Here is a 20,418-nt window from a genome sequence, read left to right on the forward strand (position 1 = left end):
GCTTCCTGCAGGGGTGAGTGCACTTTCTTAGGCCTGGTTCCACTGGGTGAAGTGTGGGAGATGCCAGGCCATGGGTCAGTGAGTGCTTCCCTGAACCTGACCTGTGGGCTGGCCAGTGCCAGTGGGGCTCTTGCTTGATCCCTGCTGGTGTTACCTGCGGGCGTGGAAGGTGCTTTCCTGCCCTCCCTAGTGCCAGCTTGTGGGTGGAGGATGCTGGGGCTATGGATAGATGGTAATTCTCGGGGCCTGTCCATCAGGTCACTTGGTGCTGATGAGCTTCCTTACTGCATCTCTGCTACTGCTGCTGAGGTGGGAAGCATCTACCTGGGTGCCTTCTGCCACTGATGTTGGAGGGAGAGTGTCAGGGAACGGTGGGTGTGGGTTACTCTGGGTCAGGAATCAGCATGGCTTGGCTAGATCTTCTGCTTCTGGGTTTCTCACGAAGCCATAATCAAGATGTTGGCTGCCAGTGAGGTCTCATCTGAATACTCAACTGGAGAAAGATCTGCTTTCAAGTGCCCTGATGTGGTTGTTAGATGTATTCAGTTCCTGAAGGTTGTTGGACTAAGAGCCTCAGTTCCTTTCTGGCTGTCAGCTAGAGGCTGCCCTCAGTTTCTTGCTGAAGCAGTCCAACATGGCAACTTGCTACATCCAAAGCAGCAAGCAAGCAAGTCCAGTAGCAAGACAGAAGTCACAGTCTTATGTAGCCTAACAATAAAAATGACATCTCATTACCTCTGTCATATTCTCTTGCTTGGAAGCAAATCACTACATTCAGCTCACACTCAAGGTTAGAGAGTGGGGGAAGTAGATGACACAAGGACATGAATACCAGAAGTGGATCATTAAGGACCATAGTAGAGTCTGCCACAGTCATTATCAATATTCCTTACAATTTTAGTGTTTTAATGGCCAATAATACTTATCATTTGTAGAATACTTACTAAACCTCAGTTTTTTCCATTTTTTCTCTCATTAAAGGGGATTAAAATATAACTAATTGTGACTTTAGAACCTCCAGTTCTTAAAAAATTTCTTTCTCTTTCTTTTCTTTTCTTTCTTTCTTTCTTTTTCTTTCTTTCTCTTTCTTTCTTTCTTTCTTTCTTTCTTTCTTTCTTTCTTTCTTTCTTTCTTTCTTTCTTTCTTCCTTCCTTCCTTCCTTCCTTCCTTCCTTCCTTCCTTCCTTCCTTCCTTCCTTCCTTCCTTCCTTCCTTCCTTTCTCTCCTTCCTTCCTTCCTTCCTTCCTCCCTCCCTCCCTCCCTCCTCCCTCTCTCTCTCTCTCTCTCTCTTCCCCCCCTCCCCTTTCTCCCTTTTCTCCCTTTTCTCTTCTTTCTCTGTCACCCAGGCTGGAATGTATTGGCATGATCTCGGCTCACTGCTGCCTCCATCTCCCAGGTTCAAGTTATACTCCTGCCTCAGCCTCCTGAAGTAGCTGGGATTACAGGCACACACCACCACACCCAGTTAATTTTTGTATTTTTAGTAGAGAAGGGGTTTCATCATGTTGGTCAGGTTGGTCTCGAACTCTTGATCTCAAGTGATCTGCCCACCTTAGCCTCCCAAACTGCTGGGATTACAGGCGCGAGCCTTTTTTCTTTTTTTGAGACAAAATCTCACGCTGTCATCCATGTTGGAGTGCAGTAGTATGATCACAGCACACTGCAGCCTCAATCTCCTGAGCTTAAGCAATCCTCCCACTTCAACCTCCTGAATAGCCAGGACTACAGGTGCATGCCACCACACCCAGCTACTTTTTTTGTTTGTTTTTTGTAGAGATTGGGGATCTCACTATGTTGCTTCAGCTTGTCTCCAACTCCTGGGCTCAAGGGATCCTCTCATCTCAGCCTCCCAAAGTGCTGGGATTACAGGCACGAGCCACTGTGCCTAGCCTTCTTATATCTATGCTATGATGCCTCACTAAATTTATGAAAACGTTAGTATGATTACGTATTCTTATAGAGGCAAGTGCTTCCTTTCTTGAACCATCATAGCATTTTAGTTATGTCTTCCTTGTGATTTTGAGCACTTTTAAACTTGCAAAAGAAGTATTTGTGAATAGTCTTCTCTTCCTTGCTAGACTGTAGGCTCTTTGAGGATAAATTATTATTATTATTTGAGACAGGGTCTCACTCTGTCGCTCAGGCTGGAGTGCAGTGGCTTGAGTAAGGCTTACTGCAGCCTTGACCTCCTGGGCTCAATCGGTTATCTTACCTCAGCCTCCTGAGTAGCTGGGACCACAAGTGCATGCCACCATGACCAGCTAATTGTTGTATATTTTGTAGAGGTGGGGTATCACCATGTTGCCTAGGCTGGTTTTCAACTCCTGGGCTCAAGTGATCTGCCCACCTCAGCCTCCCAAAGTACTACAGGCATAAGCCATCACACTCGGTCCGACAAATTATAGTTTTTAACATTTTTTATAACTGACTACACCCAAAAGAGTACATTTACTATGGAGTTCAGTAAATATCTATTTTAAAAAAAAACAGTCCCATAGCATTTTTAAAAATATGAACTCAACATCTCTTTGTATCAATAAAAGTAAGATATATATTTGATTAAGATATCTCTAGTTCACCTAAGTTCAATCAGATGCTAGACAGATTGAATACTAATTGAGGAGATTAATCACAAACAATTTATGTCCAAACACTGAAAAATGTAGTAAATATCTGATGAATGAGTTGATGAATATTCATTTTTCTCCTTTTATATATATCCCTTTGACATAGTCTCTGTGTATGTTTTTGTGCATGAGTGTATGTGTATGTGTGTGTGTGTATAGACACACACGTATACATACACGTATATATACATATAGACTTATATATGTATATATGTGTTTTATATATATACATGTATGTGTATACATACATATATACACACATGTATATACTCATATATATGTACACACACATACATATGTTTCTGAGCTAGAGTCTGGGTGTGTTTCATCATAAGAAAATTTTTTGCCTCCAAAGTATTTCCACATATTTATAATAATATATAATATCACATTGTATAAGTAATAACATTAAATTATCATCCATTTATTCTTTATCCAGTATAGGTAGATTTAGATGGTTCAAAATTGCAAAGAGAAACATAATTTATTTTGGAAGATAGTACATTTTTGTAAGTTCCTAAAAAGCTAAAAACTTTCATGAATTTTATACTTGAGAAATTATTGTGATGCCTTTGTTAATTCATAAACCTAGTGGTATAACCATCGCCTTTTTGACTGTTATTATGCTATCTTAACATTTTTCATTTGTAGAGGGGTCCTAAACTTTGTATCCCAATTATATTCTTGTGGTAACAGCTTAGTAGGTTTATTGACAAGAAAATATTTGTTTAGGTAGCTTTCATATAGGTTGTTAAATTTATTTGTGGTGTCCTGAACAATTCCTTTCTGATATTCTTTAATGAAGATTACAACCTCATGGAGTGTGCCACCAAAAATTGCACTATGGCAATAGAAATCTCCTTGTCCAAAGGGGATGAAAGCTGCTGATTTAAGTCTTTTCTCATAAGGGAAATCTTTAGCATTTTTAAAACACCGCCATGCATGGAGTCGAGCTACAGATGTGCCCAGGGTTTCTACTCCAAAGTCATTCTTGAAGATCTGGTTTACAGACGTAGTGGAGAGAAAGTCGACTTCATGCTGGATGTAGTCTGTGATGTACTCATTTAAGTTCTTCATGTATATGTAATTAAAGACTTGCCATGTGTGATATTATGCTACAGTAAGTATTTTGCATGTTTGAAGGGGACCTAACTCTATTCGAGGTAGCTTGTTGATGTCATCCAACAAGATATAAAGGATAACATTGTTGCCAGTCATAAAGTACTTATTAGCAGATTTTATGAATCTTTCAGGTACTGATTTATAAATTTGTGAAACATAAAAAAATTTATTTTGCTAAAAACTGTCAGGAGAGTATGTGGCATTTGAACATGCCATTTGAACATGCTGTCTCACGTATGTGTCAATGACATTAAGCAAGGTAAGTATAGAGAAGTTGGTCTGTAGCTTCAATTGCATTGGTTAGTGAAAGAGAACGTAATATGTTTGGGGACCTGAAAAAAATCATAAAGTTTGTTGTGAAAAAAGAGTAGAGAGTTAAATGGATATTAATGAAAAGACTACTCAAGTGGTTTTAAGGACTCAGCCAAGGCTGGAGAAAATAATCACTGTAAATAATTATACAGGACAACCAGAAGTAATGATTAGGATTATGAGTAGATCTTTAGATGTAGAAAATCCATGGGTACTCATCCATATTTTTCCAAAAAAAAAAAAGAATGACTATTAGTAGCACCTACTTTTCAGCATCAAATACAGTCAACCCTATGATAATGTTCAGCCTCTTGTAATATTTTTCCAAGACCTGTCTGTTGTAAGTTCCTTCCCATATGACCAGAGCAAGCCAGTCAGTTCTTGTTACAACATCCGGTCGTTTTCTGTTGAACAAATAAGAAACAAATAAAGCAGATAGCACTTGATTATGACTTCACAAGTTGTTGTCCAAGTGATAATGGCTAATGATTATCGAGTACTTACTATGTGTTTAAATGTTTACATAACTCATTTAATTCCTGCAATGTCTTATAAGGTAAGTACTATTATTATCCTTATTTTTCATGAGGAAACTTGAGCACAAATTGGTAGAGTAAATTTCTTAGTATCACACAGCTAATAAATGGCAGATCAGGATTCAAGATCCAGCCAGTCTGGCTTCAGAGTGTATACTTTAGTAGTTACATGATATTGCCTTTTGAGCCCAGGGATTATTTTCTTTGAGTTCTGACTGCAGTTTAAACTTAGGTAACTCAGTGTCTGAACAGCTCTATGATTTTTGCTTAAACCCAACAGTATCACTGTGTCCTTATGTGTTCTTTGTTTTCACCTCCTCTTTTTTCTTTTTCTCTCCTCCTGGAAGATCTATACTACTATTCCATTTTTACCTTTTCCCTAGTGCTTTAAACCTATTGATGCAACCTGGAAGAAAATTACATTAGTGTCAAAAGGGAGAAAAAACATTCGATTTGTTTCTAATAATAACAAAATGACAGCAAAAGTAGCAGCATTAATAATACTGAATAGTTTGGCTGAAGGCAAGGCATTAAAGGATTAAAGCAAATTAAGACCTTCATTTTGAAAGGAATTGAATACAAAGTGAGATGCTGTTTTGCTTTTAATGGGTGCAAATTTTAATTATAAATCCAGACCCAGACAAAGTAGGATTTGGCAACCTTTAATAGTATATTAATAGTAGTCATCACCATGATAATATAATAAATAATAAATCCTTCAAAAGTATTCCCTCTTACTATTTTAGAACTTCTTTAACATACAATTTTATTTGTTTTGTTTTGTTTTTGGAGTGCAGTGGTGCTATTTCGGCTCACTGCAACCTCCATTTCTTGGGTTCAAGTGATTCTTCTGCCTCACCCTCTCAAGTAGCTGGGACTACAGGCGCGTGCCACCACACCTGGCTAATTTTTGTATTTTTATGTTTTGTTTTGTTTTGTTTTTTTTTTTTTTGAGATGGAGTCTCGCTTTGTCGCCCAGGCTGGAGTGCAGTGGCGCCATCTCGGCTCACTGCAAGCTCCGCCCCCCTGGGTTCACGCCATTCTCCTGCCTCAGCCTCCAAGTAGCTGGGACTACAGGCGCGCACCACCAAGCCCAGCTAATTTTTTGTATTTTTAGTAGAGACGGGGTTTCACCGTGTTAGCCAGGATGGTCTCGATCTCCTGACCTCGTGATCCGCCCGCCTCGGCCTCCCAAAGTGCTGGGATTACAGGCATGAGCCACTGCGCCCGGCTAATTTTTGTATTTTTAGTAGAAACGGGGTTTCACCATGTTGGCCAGGCTGGTCTCGAACTCCTGACCTTGTGATCCACCCGCTTTGGCCTCCCAAAGTGCTGGGATTACAGGCATGAGCCACTGTGCCTGGCCAATTTTATTTGTTTTTTTATTCAGTTATTTAAAACCCCTCTCTCTCTCTCTCTTTTTTTTTTTTTTGAGATGGAGTTTCCTTTTTGTTGTCCAGGCTCGAGTGCAATGGCACAGTCGTGGCTCACTGCAACCTCCGCCTCCCAGGTTCAAGCGATTCTCCTGCCTCAGCCTCCCAAGTAGCTGGGATTACAGGTGCCTGCCACCATGCCTGGCTATTTTTTTTGCATTTTTAGTAGAGATGGGGTTTCACCATGTTGGCCAGGCTGGTCTTGAACTCCTGACCTCAGGTGATCTGCCCGCCTCGGGCCCAAAGTGCTGGGATTACAGGCGTGAACCACCGCTCCCGGCCAAAACCCCTCTCTATTTTTAGAATTTCTAGTCATACACTTCTATTGACTCACAAATCTCAAAATCCATCTTACAACTAGCCCGATGTATCCTTGTGATAGTGATGATGCTTATAAATTAGTCATGCTACAGATACAAATTGATACCTATTTGAGAAGATGAAAGGGTTTGAGAATTATCCCTCTTTCCTCACGAGATCAGATTAAAGATTTGCTGCCAAAATAAAAGAAAAAGAGTCTCTGAAAGCGGAAGGCAATTAAAAACTTCTTTTAAAAAATTGTTTAACAGGCTGGACTTAGTGGCTCACACCTGTAATCCCAGCCCTTTGAGAGACCAAGGCAGGCAGATCACTGGAGGCTAGGAGTTCGAGGCCAGCCTGGCCTACATGGCAAAACCCATCTTTACTAAAAATACAAAAATTAGCCCGGTGTGGTGGCACATGTCTGTTAGTCCCATGTTCTGAGTACAGATTTGCTTTCCTTGTCTGCAGACCTGCCAGCTTTGTTGACTTACAGAATACCTCACTAATTACTATGGTATCACACACAACATTACCTTACCCAAGGTACACACTTTATGATGAAAGTAGTGTGGCAGTTGACTCATTTCCATAAAATTATTTGGTCTTACTATGTGCCTCATTGTTCAGAGGCAGCTGGTCTGGTAGAAAGTGGACCAGCCAGCAGAAGTCTCAATTTCAGTGCTGATTCACAGACCAATTCCTGAAAGGTTGAGGCACTATCGTATAATATGTCATCATGCTTTGAATCAATGATCAATGTAAGATACTGTTTCTTCCAAAGCTAAAATACACAGTCCATAAAGCATAGAGGATGTGGGAATGTTCCTGCTCACGATTACAGCTTATGGAATGTTTGCTTGCTATTGTTGTGAACTCGGGTTCCATGGGTTTGGAGTTCCTAGTTTCTAAGAGAGGAATCTTCTTTTAGGGAATAAAGTCATGGTTCTGTGAAGCTAATAGCAAATCATATGAGGTTCCTCATGCTGCTGAACTAATAGGCAGAAATAGTGTTAGTGTACTGGTTGGGGCAACTGAACTTCATCATCAAGGAGACACTAAGTTTCTACTACACAGTGATGGCAAAGAGAGCTGCATATAGAACCCAAGGAATTCTCTGGGGTGCCCCTTAGTACTTCCATTTCCAGTAATAATGGTCAGTGATAAATTGTGGCAACTCATTCAGTAAGCTAGGACCACTAAAGGACTCGGAAATGAGTCTTAAGGAATGGAGGTTTGGGTCACTATCAGTTAAGAATATGATAAGAAAACCATGAAACAGTGGCAATTAACTACCTCCTTTTATTATCAGCCTCCTGAACAGCAGCAGAGGTGGGACTCAGTAGTGATGTATTATGTTAATTACTTTCTTCCCTTTCCCTGCTACTTTATCTAGAATACCAGAGGGTTAGTGTTAAAGTTTAAGTTCCAGTGGGAATATGACTGAATTGTTATCACCTCATGATGATACAGTAGCTGATGGAACTTTGTGTTTCTCCTTTTTTGGTAACATGAGATTCTTCATCTAAGCGAAGGTTGAGAAATGATGCTGAATGGAAAAAGGGGTGGATTGTGCTAGTTGTTCTCCATTTACTTTCCCCCTATCCTTAGCCTTTCTCTGCCTGGCTGTGTATCTTAGGAACAGGTTGATCACCCAAGGTCCCTTGATCTATGGCTTCCAGTGGGTTCTGCTAAAGGGAGGCACCAGCATAAGATGAGAGGTTGTGCTGACTGAGAGGTTCTATCTAGAAAGGTTGAATTATCTATTTTTCTGCTTTCTCTCTCCAGTTTGTTGAGATATTGAGGGTGGCCATGTCCTTCTATGACTATAACTTCTGTTGGGTGGCTCCTCTTTCATGATTCCAGCAATCTTTGGTCTCTGGTAATGCCATTCCTTTCCTTGCCCCTTTAGGCCTAGGAGTGGTCACAGCTTCCTGCTGTTGCAAACCCCTGGGTGCCTACATATCCTCTGTTGAGTCTCTAAACCTTGCCCAAATCTCTGTAAACAATCCCATAATTGAAGTTACTGCATATCACTTGAGTTGTTTCTCTTATATCCCTACAGATTCAGTATCTGAGGAGGTTAGACAACACCATGAAGCCTGAGCAGATAATGTTCAGCAGGACACAAGTGATCTGATTATGAAGTATAATATTTGCAATGAAAGTTTCCAGAAAGAAAGTATACAGATAAAATGCTAAAGTTTCATGGTACCACACTGTGGAGTATCATAGATGTGATATAGAATGAAGCATAAAGGAGGGAAATAATGTATATGACCTAAGATATCCATATGTTTGGTAAAGAGATAACAGGTATTAAAATGAATTTGAAATTTCAATTCTAGAAGGTATCACTAAGATTTAATGAGATATGATTCATGATAATTGTGGAAGTGTATAATTTGTTCAAAAAGTGTATCTAGAGAAAGAGTGGGGTCTTCTCATGTAAGTCAAGGCTATATTGACCTATATTTAGATCTAGGAAACTGAGCATGTATCTAAATGGAGAAAGAAACAAGTGATATAGGAGGACTATACCATAAACTGATAGAATAGTACTAGAAAATGTCCAGGGGATTTGTTACCCACATCTGTTCCATCAGTATATAATTTCTTCACCTCCTGTCTTCCTGCCTGGATCACCATTATTCGTAGCCTAGTTTGTGACCTTTCATTTTTTTGCATTATTTATGTGATGCTATAGGTAACATGTACAATACAAATATATACATATATACATACATGTGTATATATGCAGTCATTTAAAATCTTGCTTATTTTACAATAATGAAATAACAGACACTTTTCTGTATCTGCTTTTCTCACTCAATGCTACTTTGTGAAATCTCCCCAGGTTATCTAAAATAGTTCTTATTCATTATTTTTAATGGCTACATAATATTCCAAGATGTGGACGCTTTGTTTAGCCATTTCCTTACTAATGGACATTCATTTTATCTCTGGAATTTTTGTCACTAGGAAAATAAATGCAATAAACTTTCTTAATCTTATGTCTTTATGTATTGGTGCTGTTATTTTACTGGATAATCCCAGGAGTGAGATTGCTGGGGCTAAGGGTATATGTATTGTTTACTTTTAATAGATAGTACCCAGTTATTTTTCAAATGCTCTAATACTTCACATTTCCACCAGCACTTTTCCTACCTTTTAAAATTTTAGATCTAGCATTTTGCAGTTTGATGGGTATAAATAACAGCTCATTATTAAATTACTTTGCAATTATCTGATTTGTAGTGAATTTGAGCATCTTTTCTTTCTTTTTTCTTTTTCTTTTTTTTTTTTTTTTTTTTTGGATGGAGTCTCGCTCTTTCACCTAGGCTGGAGTGCAGTGGTGCAATCTCAGCTCATTGCAGCCTCTGCCTCCCGGGTTCAAGCAATTCTCCCACCTTAGACTCCTGGGAAGCTGGGACTACAAGCACGCACCACCATGCCCAGCTAATTTTTGTATTTTTAGTAGAGAGGGGGATTTCACCATGTTGGCCAAGCTGGTCGCGAACTCTTGACCTCAGGTGATCTGCCTGCCTCGGTCTCCCAAAGTTCTGGGATTACAGGTGTGAGCCACCGTGCCTGGCCTGAGCATCTTTTCATAAGCTTTTTAGTCATCTTGATTTAGTCTATTATGAGTTTCATATTTTTTACTGCATTGTTAAATTTTTCTCAGCAATTTATAAGTGCCTTGTATTTAGATAATTACTCTTTCATTTGTATTACAAATAATTTCTAACGAGGTGGTTTTCTTATATATTAATTTTTTAAGCAAATAAAAATTTAGAAATTTTTGTATATTCAAATACAGCTTTTTAAACAGCTATTAGGTTTCTGGCATTAAGATCTTGGCTGGGCCTGGTAGCTCACACCTGTAATCCCAGCACTTTGGGAGGCTGAGGTGGGAGGACTGCTTGAGGCCAGCAGTTCAAGACCAGCCTCAGTAACACAGGGAGATCCTGACTCTACCAAAAAAAAAAAAAAAAAAAAAAAAACCTAAAAAATTAGGCCAGGTGCAGTGGCTCACACCTGTAATCCCAGCAGTTTGGGAGGCCGAGGTGGGTGGATCACCTGAGGTCAGGAGTTTGAAACCAGCCTGGCTAACATGGTAAAACCCCATCTTTACTAAAAAAAATACAAAAATTAGCTAGGCGTGGTGGTGCACGCCTGTAATCCCAGCTACTTGGGAGGCTGAAGCAGGAGAATCGCTTGAACCCGGGAAATGGAGGTTGCAGTGAGCCAAGATTGAGCCACTGCACTCAAGCCTGGGCAACAGAGCAAGACTCTATCTCAAAAAACAAACAAAAACAAAACAAAACAACATAAACAAAAAACTCTAAGATCTCCTCCTTACCTAGATTTTGCATGTTGTGGATTTTTTAACATAATTTTTATTGTTTTATTTTCTACATTTAAGTCTTAAATTAAGTAAATTTATTAAGTAAATAAAATTCAATAAATATTAACATTAAATAAATCCATCAGGAGTTTATTTTTATATATGGCATAAGGTGGAGGCCCACTTTTTTCCACTTGGATTACCAGAAGTGCGAGTAGTGTAATTTATTAACTAACCCATTCTTTTCTCACCAATTTAAAAAATACTATTGTTACATGTTAACTTTCATATATACTGTGCCCTAATTTTGTATTCACTATTCCTCTAATCTATTCCTTGTTGGTTTGATTACAGTAGTGTTATAATATGTTCTGATATTTGTTAAGGCAAAATCCTCTTTAACTTTCTTGTTTTTCACACTTCCCTTGGCTGTTCTGAGACATTTATCCTTTCATATTTACTTTAAGCCTGTAGTTTTTTCTTTTAATAAGAACCGACAATGAGCATCTTCCCTAATATCTCACATATTAAAGAAGTCATTTCATTTCTCTATGTATCTTAAATTAAAAGCTAATAATGATTCTTAATAGTAAAACACAAGCTTTCCAATTAAAGAATACCTGCTACTACCACTATTTCATTGTTCTGAGAGTGCTTGTCATTGCAATTAGACAAGAGATTACATGTATTTATTTATTCTATAACTATTGAGCCTCCTACTATGTCTAGGCACTTTTCTAGGCACATTCTAGTGAGGAGAGACAGATAATAAATGAATAAACAAATATATAGTATGTCAGATGTTGATGAGTACGGTGGAGAAAGATAAAACTGGGTAAGAGAGAAAGAGAATGGGAGTTTGTGTCATTTTATACAGGCTGGGTGGAGGAGGCTTCACTGATAAAGTAACATTTGAGAGGAGTCTTGAAGGAAGTGAAAGAATGAACCATTTTGCTATTTGGAGGATGAATGGTTCGTGCAGAAAGAACAGAAGGTACAAAGGCCCTGAGGTGAAGCGTGCTTCACGTATCTGAGGAACATCAAGGAGGCCAGTGTGATTGGAGTGGAGGGAGGGAGACAATAGTTGAAGATGAGGTCAGAGATAAATATTGGACAGCTATTTTATTTATAATTGAGAGAAGACATTTATGGTACATACAGGGGGCAAAGGATTAGTATCAATAATATATATATATATATATATATATATATATTTATTTATTTATTTATTTATTTTCTTTTTTTGAGACAAAGTCTCACTCACTCTGTCACCCAGGCTGGAGAGCAGTGGTGTGATCTCGGCTTACTGCAACCTCTGCCTCCCAGGTTCAAGCGATTTTTCTGCCTCAGCCTCCTGAGCAGCTGGGATTACAGGCAAGCACCACCATGCCCAGCTAATTTTTATATTTTTAGTAGAAACAGGTTTCACTGTTTTGGGCAGGCTGATCTCAAACTCCTGACTTCAAGTGATCCACCTACCTTGGCCTCCCAAAGTGCTGGGATTACAGGTGTGAGCCACCGTGCCCGGCCTCAATAATATATTCTATAAATCAACACAGCACAAATAATTCAACAGAAATGGGCAACATATATGAACACATTTCACTAAAGAGGAAGCACATGTGACCAACAAACACATGAAGAAATGTTCTGCTGCTTTAGTAATTAAATAAATTCAAATGGCTACAAAGAGATAAATTTTTCTGCCTGTTCTATTGGCAATACAGAGTGTCCGAGAGCACGCACATCAGCAGGATTAGTTCTCCTTTGCTGGTGAAAATTTAAACTGATGTGTCTTCTTTGAAAAATAATGTTGGCACTATCTCATAGATTAAACATTAACATATTTTACCACTCAGGGGCTCCTCATCTAACCAAAGAGCCATCGATAAGAATATTTATAGCAGCACTGTTTATAATAGCAAAAATTTAGAAACAATTGAAGTGCTCATTAACAAGGCCGTGGATAAGTAAACTGTGGTGTATTTCCACAGTCAATTATTCTGCAGCCATCAAAATGAATTACAATGATGTACACTTTCTGGATGAATCTTCACAATCTAACATTAAGGAGAAAAATAGGTCCTCGAAAATTACATGCAGTGTAATATCCTCTTTATAAAGTTATAAACAACTAAAGATTAAAAATGGAATTTCCCCCCAGAATATAGAGGATATAAATTTATATTTTAAAACAGAAAGCAAGGGAATGATAAACCAGGGTTCATGATGGTGGCTGTTCCAGGGGGCCAAGTGAGGACAGAGGAAGGGTATTAGCAAGGATACAGGCCAGGCACAATGCCTCATGCCTGTAATCCCAGCACTTTGGGAGGCTGAGATGGGTGAATCACTTGAGGTCAGGAGTTCAAAACCAGCCTGGCCAACATGGTGAAACCCCGTCTCTTCTAAAAATACAAAAATCTTAGCTGGGCATGGTGACTTTCGAGTTTTCTTTCCTAGGAATTTAGAATTTTGAAGGAAGAAACCCTGAGACTGGAGATAGTTGGAATTGAATCCTATTAATGGCAGACCTCTAGGGAGAGTCCACAATTTTCAGTTGCGGAGACCCCTAAGCTTTCCTGGTTCTTACTCATGGCCTGGTTACAGTGATAATACTGGTAAACTTTTAACAACTGACACTCTAAAAAAAAGAAAGAAAGAAGGAAATTAAGGAAAGGAAAAGGAGCCCTGGTTTCTAGTGCTTGATGACTCCTGTGGTGTAAATACTCCCACCATGGCCTATTTCAAGCTGTCACAGTGATGTCACTGAACAGGGACTTGGGAAGTATTGCCTATGATAGACTCTCACAAGCCAGTACGAGCTGGCTTCAGCATGCCACTGTTTCCCTGTCAATTCTCCCTTGTATTCACAGAATTCTCCAGTAGTCTCCCAGTAAATTCCTTTTGGAGTTTAGACAGCTAAGGCTTATTTTAACTAATTGTTAAACTCATTTATTTTAACTAATAAGGCTGTTTTTTATAGCCACATCCTTTAAATATTAATTGCCATTTTCATTTATATACAAAATCAATATCTATTTCTACAAATGTGCAGAGTCTTCAGCAGCTCTGGCAAAGAATATTTTTAATCACTGCAGTCACTTAGGTTAACAGGCTTATCTTTGGAAATTCCTGCCCTCTCGTGTCCAGTATAGAGAACTACTTTTGTGTTCTCTAAAGCTGTGAATGTTAGCGGACAACCAGGAGGTGAGTTGGAGGCTCTTGATGCAGATCAGGGGACTATTCCCAGGTGTAGATGGGCGAGTGTAATGCATATTAGTTCCCAATGTTTGTTTATTAATGAAGCCCAAGAAAACTTTATACCTGGGTTTCTCAACCTTGGTACTAATGACATGTTGAGCTAGATAATTCTTTGTTGTAGGATAGTTTTTTGTTTCGTTTTGATTTTGGAGACAGAGTCTCGCTCTGTCGCCCAGGCTGGAGTGAGTGCAGTGGCACAATCTCAGCTCACTGCAACCTCCGCCTCCTGGGTTCAAGCGATTCTCCTGCCTCAGCCTCCCGTGTAGCTGGGATTATAGGTGCCCACCACCACACCAGGCTAATTTTTGTATTTTTAGTAGAGACAGGGTTTTACCACGATGGCCAGACTGGTCTTGAACTCCTGACCTCAAGTGATCCATCCGTCTCGGCCTCCCAAAGTGCTGTGATTATAGGCGGGAGCCACCACGCTTTGCTGGTTTTGTTTTGTTCTGTTTTTAAGACAGGATCTCACTTTGTTGTCCAGGTGGGAGAGCAGTGGTACAATCATAGCTCACTGCAGCCTTGAATCCCTGGGGTCAGGTGATCCTCTCACCTCAGCCTCCTGAGTACCTGGGACTACAGGCACACACCACCATGCCTGGCTATTTTTTTTTCTTTTTGTATTTTGTGTAGAGACAGGGTTTCGCCATGTTGCCCAGGATGTTTAGCAACATTCCTGGCCTCTACCCAGTATGCAGATAGCACCCACCCCTCCACCAACTGTGACAACCAAAAATACCTCCAGACATTGCCATTGCCAAATGTCCCGTGGGTTGGAGAGGAGAGCGATTCCCAGGCTGAGAACCACTGCTCTATGCTGATGAAGCAAATTTATTCTACACATTGCCGACCTTGAAGTAGCACTGAACCCACCAGCTTATGGCACCAAGTTGGAGCTTAAGCCTACAGCCCAGGCTGCAACTCTTGAGTTCCCATACTGTATACTACAGGAGGAAAAGTTCCAGGTGCCAGATATCCAAACACTTGCTTTTTAATAGGACACACAGCCTATAATAAAAAATGTAAAACCTTCCAACTAAAGCAAAACATTTCAAGGCATGATCGGAATGAATGTTGGTGCATTCATTCACTTGTTCAGTAAATATTTGTTAAGGAGTACTTCCGAAATAGGTGATGCAGTAGGTGCTAGAGCTGATGCAATGGCAGGCTATGGCTCTGCCTTTAAGGAGTTAATAATCCTAGAGGGGTTCAATGGAGATATTGTCAGTTATAAGTAAGAGAGAGTCCAATTCCAGCTGGCTTAAACAGTCATGGGCCTTTACTGGCCCACGCATTTGAAAAGCCCACAGACAGTGCAGACCTTAGGTAAGGCTGGATCCAATGGCTCAAAGTTGTCACCAGGGCCTGGGTTTCCTTCAGTGTCTCTGCTCTTCCTTTCCTATTGTCAATTTCATCCTAAGGTGGACTTCCCTTGTCCAGCAGCCCCCAGTATTACATGTGTCCTAATTTCTAGTAGAAGACTTGAAATTCACTTTGTTTAGACTACTTTAGGTCACCTGCCCACCCTTGAATCAGTAGTTGTCACCAGAGAAATGGAAAGTCCTGATTGATTGATTTAGCCAAGAGTACTTGCTGAGGGAGTACTCCTGAGGGAGATTAGGGATTGCTGGGAAGGGAGGGAGAACACCAGAAATGCTGGGCGAATATGGGGTGATCAGCCAGCCCTTTTCACACAGGCTCTGCCGGGTGATTTCATCCAGTCCCAAAGCACCATTCCTATTGGTTTCCTTGAAGGTCTTATTGCAGCAGTCTGGGCTTCAGACCTGCTGCTTCTCCCTCTGAAACCTCATTCCATCCACTCTTCACAGTGATCCCTTCTGTCCTTTCAAAGCTCAGTTCAGAGTCAGATTCTCTGAGGCTTCTTCCACCTCCCTGAGCCATCCTTCTTTCATACTCCCTTAGCCCTGGTACTACCTATGCCTCATACCTGGTCAGGTTTCATGTTCCTGCTTCTCCAATTTTAGACTTACATTTTACCTTTAAAGAGTTTAGGGTCTCCTGAATCCCCTCTCTTTAATGCCTAACAAGGGCATTGAGAGCTTTGATGTTGACTTCTTTGTTTTCCCCAATAAGATGGTTAAAATGTGTGTGTGTTTGTGTGTGTGTGTGTGTGTGTGTAAAACAGAGTGAGAAAGAAGTATGGAGCTGTGGAACGAGCACAGTAAGACAATCCTGGCAGACAGTCCTGGTTTTAAATCCTGGATCGCCACTCTTTCAGATCTCAGATATTCACCAGTGGATCCCTACTTGACTCTTTTCTTTCCTTAAACGGTATGTGTAGTGTATTACACATTCACTTTCTATGACTTTTCATGCTTGTGAATATGCAATCATGCCAGTGTTATTTGTTTACATTAGGCACATTTAACAAACAGTACATTAAATAAGTGCTTATAAGTACTGCCATAGTTGAGGTTCCTAACAGTGGTGGCTTTGGCTAAGAGAGAGCAAAGAGGGACAAAGAGAAATCCTTCAGGCCTTGAACACATTTTTCCCCTTTTGGCTGAATGTGGTTCCCAGATTTGAGGTGGAGTGGAAGGAGGAAGTATGGTTTATTCTTTCCAACTACTCCTCTGCCTGATCACACCTCCCGAAGCCTTGCCCTGATATAACTGCTCAGTGCATGGCCGTGGTGCTTACATCAGCCCTCCATGCATAATGTAAAGATAAGAATGATAACAATATTTTATTTTTTGAGACAGGGTCTCTGTTGCCCAGGCTGGAGTGTGGTGGCATGATCTCGGCTCACATAACCTCTACCTCCTGGGTTCAAGTGATCTTCCCACCTTAACCTCCTGAATAGCTAGGACTACAGGCACACACCACCACACCCGGCTAATTTTTGTATTTTTTACAGAGATAGGGTTTCACCCTGTTGCCAGACTGATTTCGAACTCCTGGAGTTAAACAATCCACCTGCCTTGGCCTCCCAATGTGTTGGGATTACGGGGGTTAAGCCACCCTGCCTAACCGATTTTTTTAAACATGATGCTTTTAAACTTACTTAATGCATTTGGGGTAGGTTTAATGCATAAAAAATGGGAGATGGTAGAGGCCTGGGAAGATATATAGTTGCGCTTTCCATGATATGAAACATGGCCCTCTGAATGCACTGCCAGCACATCTGTCCTTGTGAGTTTCCCTGCTTTGAGCCTCAGTTCAGTCACTTACCACTTACAAAAGGTTACTTGACAGGAGGGCTATTTCTCCAGTCTACTCCTTGATGTCAGTCCTCCAAGTTGGGCTATGATGGGCTGAGGAACCCTGAGGTTTAGACTAGCTAAGTGGTGGGACCAACTGATGACCGACTGTCCTCTGATGAAGCCCACGTCAGTCACCTGCAATTTACCACTTGAGCCCAGGAGGTCGAGGCTGCAGTGAGCCATGATTATACCACCACACTCCGGCATGGGTGACAGAGTGAGACCCTGTCTCAAAAACGAACAAAAATTTGGGAATCCCAAGTCTGTTCTATTTTTGTAATAGTGGACACATTTTCAGAAGGACATGAGGACCTTTCTGAGTCTAAAACCCTTCTGGACCTCATCTTCCTCTTTTATGAAATGAGATTAATTCTCCACTATGAGGTAATCATGCCCTGTTGTATATTCAGGGCATCTCACTAAATTAGCCTGGTCATCTTTAAATTTTTTAGTATAAGTACACCTGTTGGAAATCCAGACTTTTCCCACTTGACCAGATATATTCCCCAGACGTCAGGACTAATAATCCCCAGATATGGTGATGGCATTGTTTTCTTCCTCTGCCCTGATGCCCCACCCTGGGCTTCAGGGGCAAGCCTTTCCCTAATGATTCTTTCACTGGCAGTTCATTATTTCAGTGCATTGCTGTGGAAAGCTCTATATAAATATTTGTTGCTTAAAAGTTGGGGAATCCCTTGGCCGGGCATGGTGGCTTACGCCTGTAATCCCAGCATTTTGGGAGGCCCAGACAGGAGGATCATTTGAGCCCAGGAGTTTGAGACCAGCCTAGGCAACATAGTGAGACCCCATTTCTATAAAAAAGTTTTTTTCTTAATTAGTGGGGAGTGGCAGCGCCTGTAGTCCCAGCTACTCAGGAGGCTGAGGTGAGAGGATCACTGGAGCCCAGGAGGTTGGGGCTGCAGTGAACCATGATCACACCACTGCACTCCAGCGTGGGTGACAGAGTGAGACCCTGTCTCAAAAACAAACAAAAATTTGGGAATCCCAAGTCTGTTCTATTTTTGTAATAGTGGACACATTTTCAGAATTGCGTGAGGACTTTTCTGAGTCTGAAAACCTAAAATTCTCTAATTGACAATTTTGAATATCTTTGGGAGGAAATGCACAATCCATGACCAGACCAGAATATACTAAGAAAATAATTTATTTAATTGTAAGTTGGGAAAATTTTTAAAAAGTTTAGTAATAACGATGAACAAGATCATGAATTTGTCCATTGGAGATTTAAACTTTAATGAAATTTTTTTTTAAAAAATCAAGAAATTCACTTAAAAGTAAACATGAGTTCTTTGCTCTAAACTTTCAGGCTAAATAATTTCTTTGGTTCAGGACTTAAAAACCCTTAAACTCTCCCTACTCCAGACTGAATCCAAGACAACCTGACTAATAGAGAAGCAGGAGTCTTAACTGATGTGTGATCTACTTTTCCTTTTTCAAAGCCCTACTTTTTCCTTTTTAAAGCCCACTAATTCAGAGTTTTTGTTTTGTTTTGTTTTGTTGGATGTCAGATTTTTTGGCAAGAAATGAAGTAGGAGGCACAGTGAAATGGTCAAGAAAATCTAAGTTTCATTTTATAAAAGAAGCTCATTGCAGTATACAACAGGCTAGTGCAATGGCTTTTCAAATAAATTGCTTGAAAATAGAAACAAATGACCTAGACTGGAACACAAGCAAAATACAAAGATATGTGCATATGTACATGTTGCCTCCTAACTTCTTTTACATTGATATGGTTAACTTTAAATAATATGTAGGATTTCACAGCTTCTCTTAGAGAAGGGAATTGAATGTTAAACTGTTCAGTCATGATAACTAGATCTCCCATTGTTATGGCTCATGCTTCTGTTACAAAATCAATTAACCGTTTTGCCAAGCATGTCTAATTGTTACACTTCCACAGTGCAGATGGAGCAGGAGAAAACAAGAGGTTACTTGATGGGAGGGCTGTTTCTGCAGTCTACTCCTGGATTTCAGCCCTCCAAGTTGGGGTATGAGGGGCTGAGGAACCCTGAGGTTTAGACTAACTAAGTGGTGAGACCAGCTGATGACTGAGTGTCCTCTGATGAAGCCCACATCCTAGAAACAGAACTGCTTGCAAGCCTCTTCAATCCACTGCAGGCCTTTGCCTTCTCTGACACCATCCACATCTCTTTGCCGAGGATTAGAAGATGCAAGTTGCAGTCTGGTAGACTGAATACCACTTAGGCAACACAAGAAACATATTCCGTTCAAGTCCCCGCTGCTTGTCATTCATAGGGTCAACGAGGCTGGAAATCACTCACACTTCCTCCCATTCAGTGCCTGGATCCGTGATGTATTTAAGCACCAACCCCATACCCTAAGTGCCCCCAGGGTGGCACTGCCCCACAGTGATCGGCTCCTTTCTTCCACTCTCTGTTTGCTATTTCATGCAAACTCATGTCAAGGCTTTGTTTTGACTTCATGCTGGGCACCTTGGCTCATTCAGGTTCCTTGGGACTCTGATCATGCACCACCATGATATCTACTAGGACACTCCACCAATTTTTCGCACAGAAGCCAAACAACATCCTGATGAGAAAAGGACGGACTACAGATGGCCTGAAGCAATCTGCTATTGAAGCATTTTGAGGATTGCCAAGGCAAATGGTATCTTTACTGAGAGCTCTGCTGCACAGTAACTTCACGTTGTTTTAGATCCATTGGAAATAGGCAGGCATTGAACTCAAGGGACAACCCCTTACAATCATATCTTGCTGCCAAACGCTTCCCTTAGCACCCTTTTCTCCAGATGTTATGTGGCATGTGTAGAGTGTTTCTGGCTTTATCTTTGCCTATGACAAGTTCTTTTTGGTTCAGTTGATAGTATTTCCCCCAAACCCAAAATAGATAAGAAATCACTGGGAATTTACATCTGATTACCCTAGATTCATTCTCCCACATTACAAAGCCTCAAGTTACAAGGAGGAATGGTATGTGTTTGCCATGTTGGTGTTTCATTAGTATTTTTTTTTTAACTTAAAATTAAGTGTTACTTTTCTGAGGAAGTAGCCAGAATACTCCTCTCTCAAATTCAGAAATCTACTGGCACAATTTGAAGTCAGATGATATTTCTAACCAAATTATACTCTTTTGTCTGCCACGACCGCTTGACAGTTTTAATATCTGAAGGCAGGCTGATATGATAATCCCAGCAGTATTCTAGGGATAAGATTTTAGAGGGTTTGTTGAGAAGGAAATACTTGTTTAGGTGGCT

General features: G+C 40.4%; 1 long non-coding RNA gene across 2 annotated transcripts in view; it reads left to right on the plus strand.

Annotated features, from left to right (window-relative positions):
* LOC103218903 (uncharacterized) overlaps window positions 1–20,418 on the plus strand; it is a 65,258-nt gene that overhangs the window by 42,682 nt on the left and 2,158 nt on the right. The window lies entirely within an intron of this gene.

Source organism: Chlorocebus sabaeus, chromosome 12 (assembly GCF_047675955.1).
Source record: "Chlorocebus sabaeus isolate Y175 chromosome 12, mChlSab1.0.hap1, whole genome shotgun sequence".
Lineage (NCBI taxonomy): Eukaryota > Metazoa > Chordata > Mammalia > Primates > Cercopithecidae > Chlorocebus > Chlorocebus sabaeus.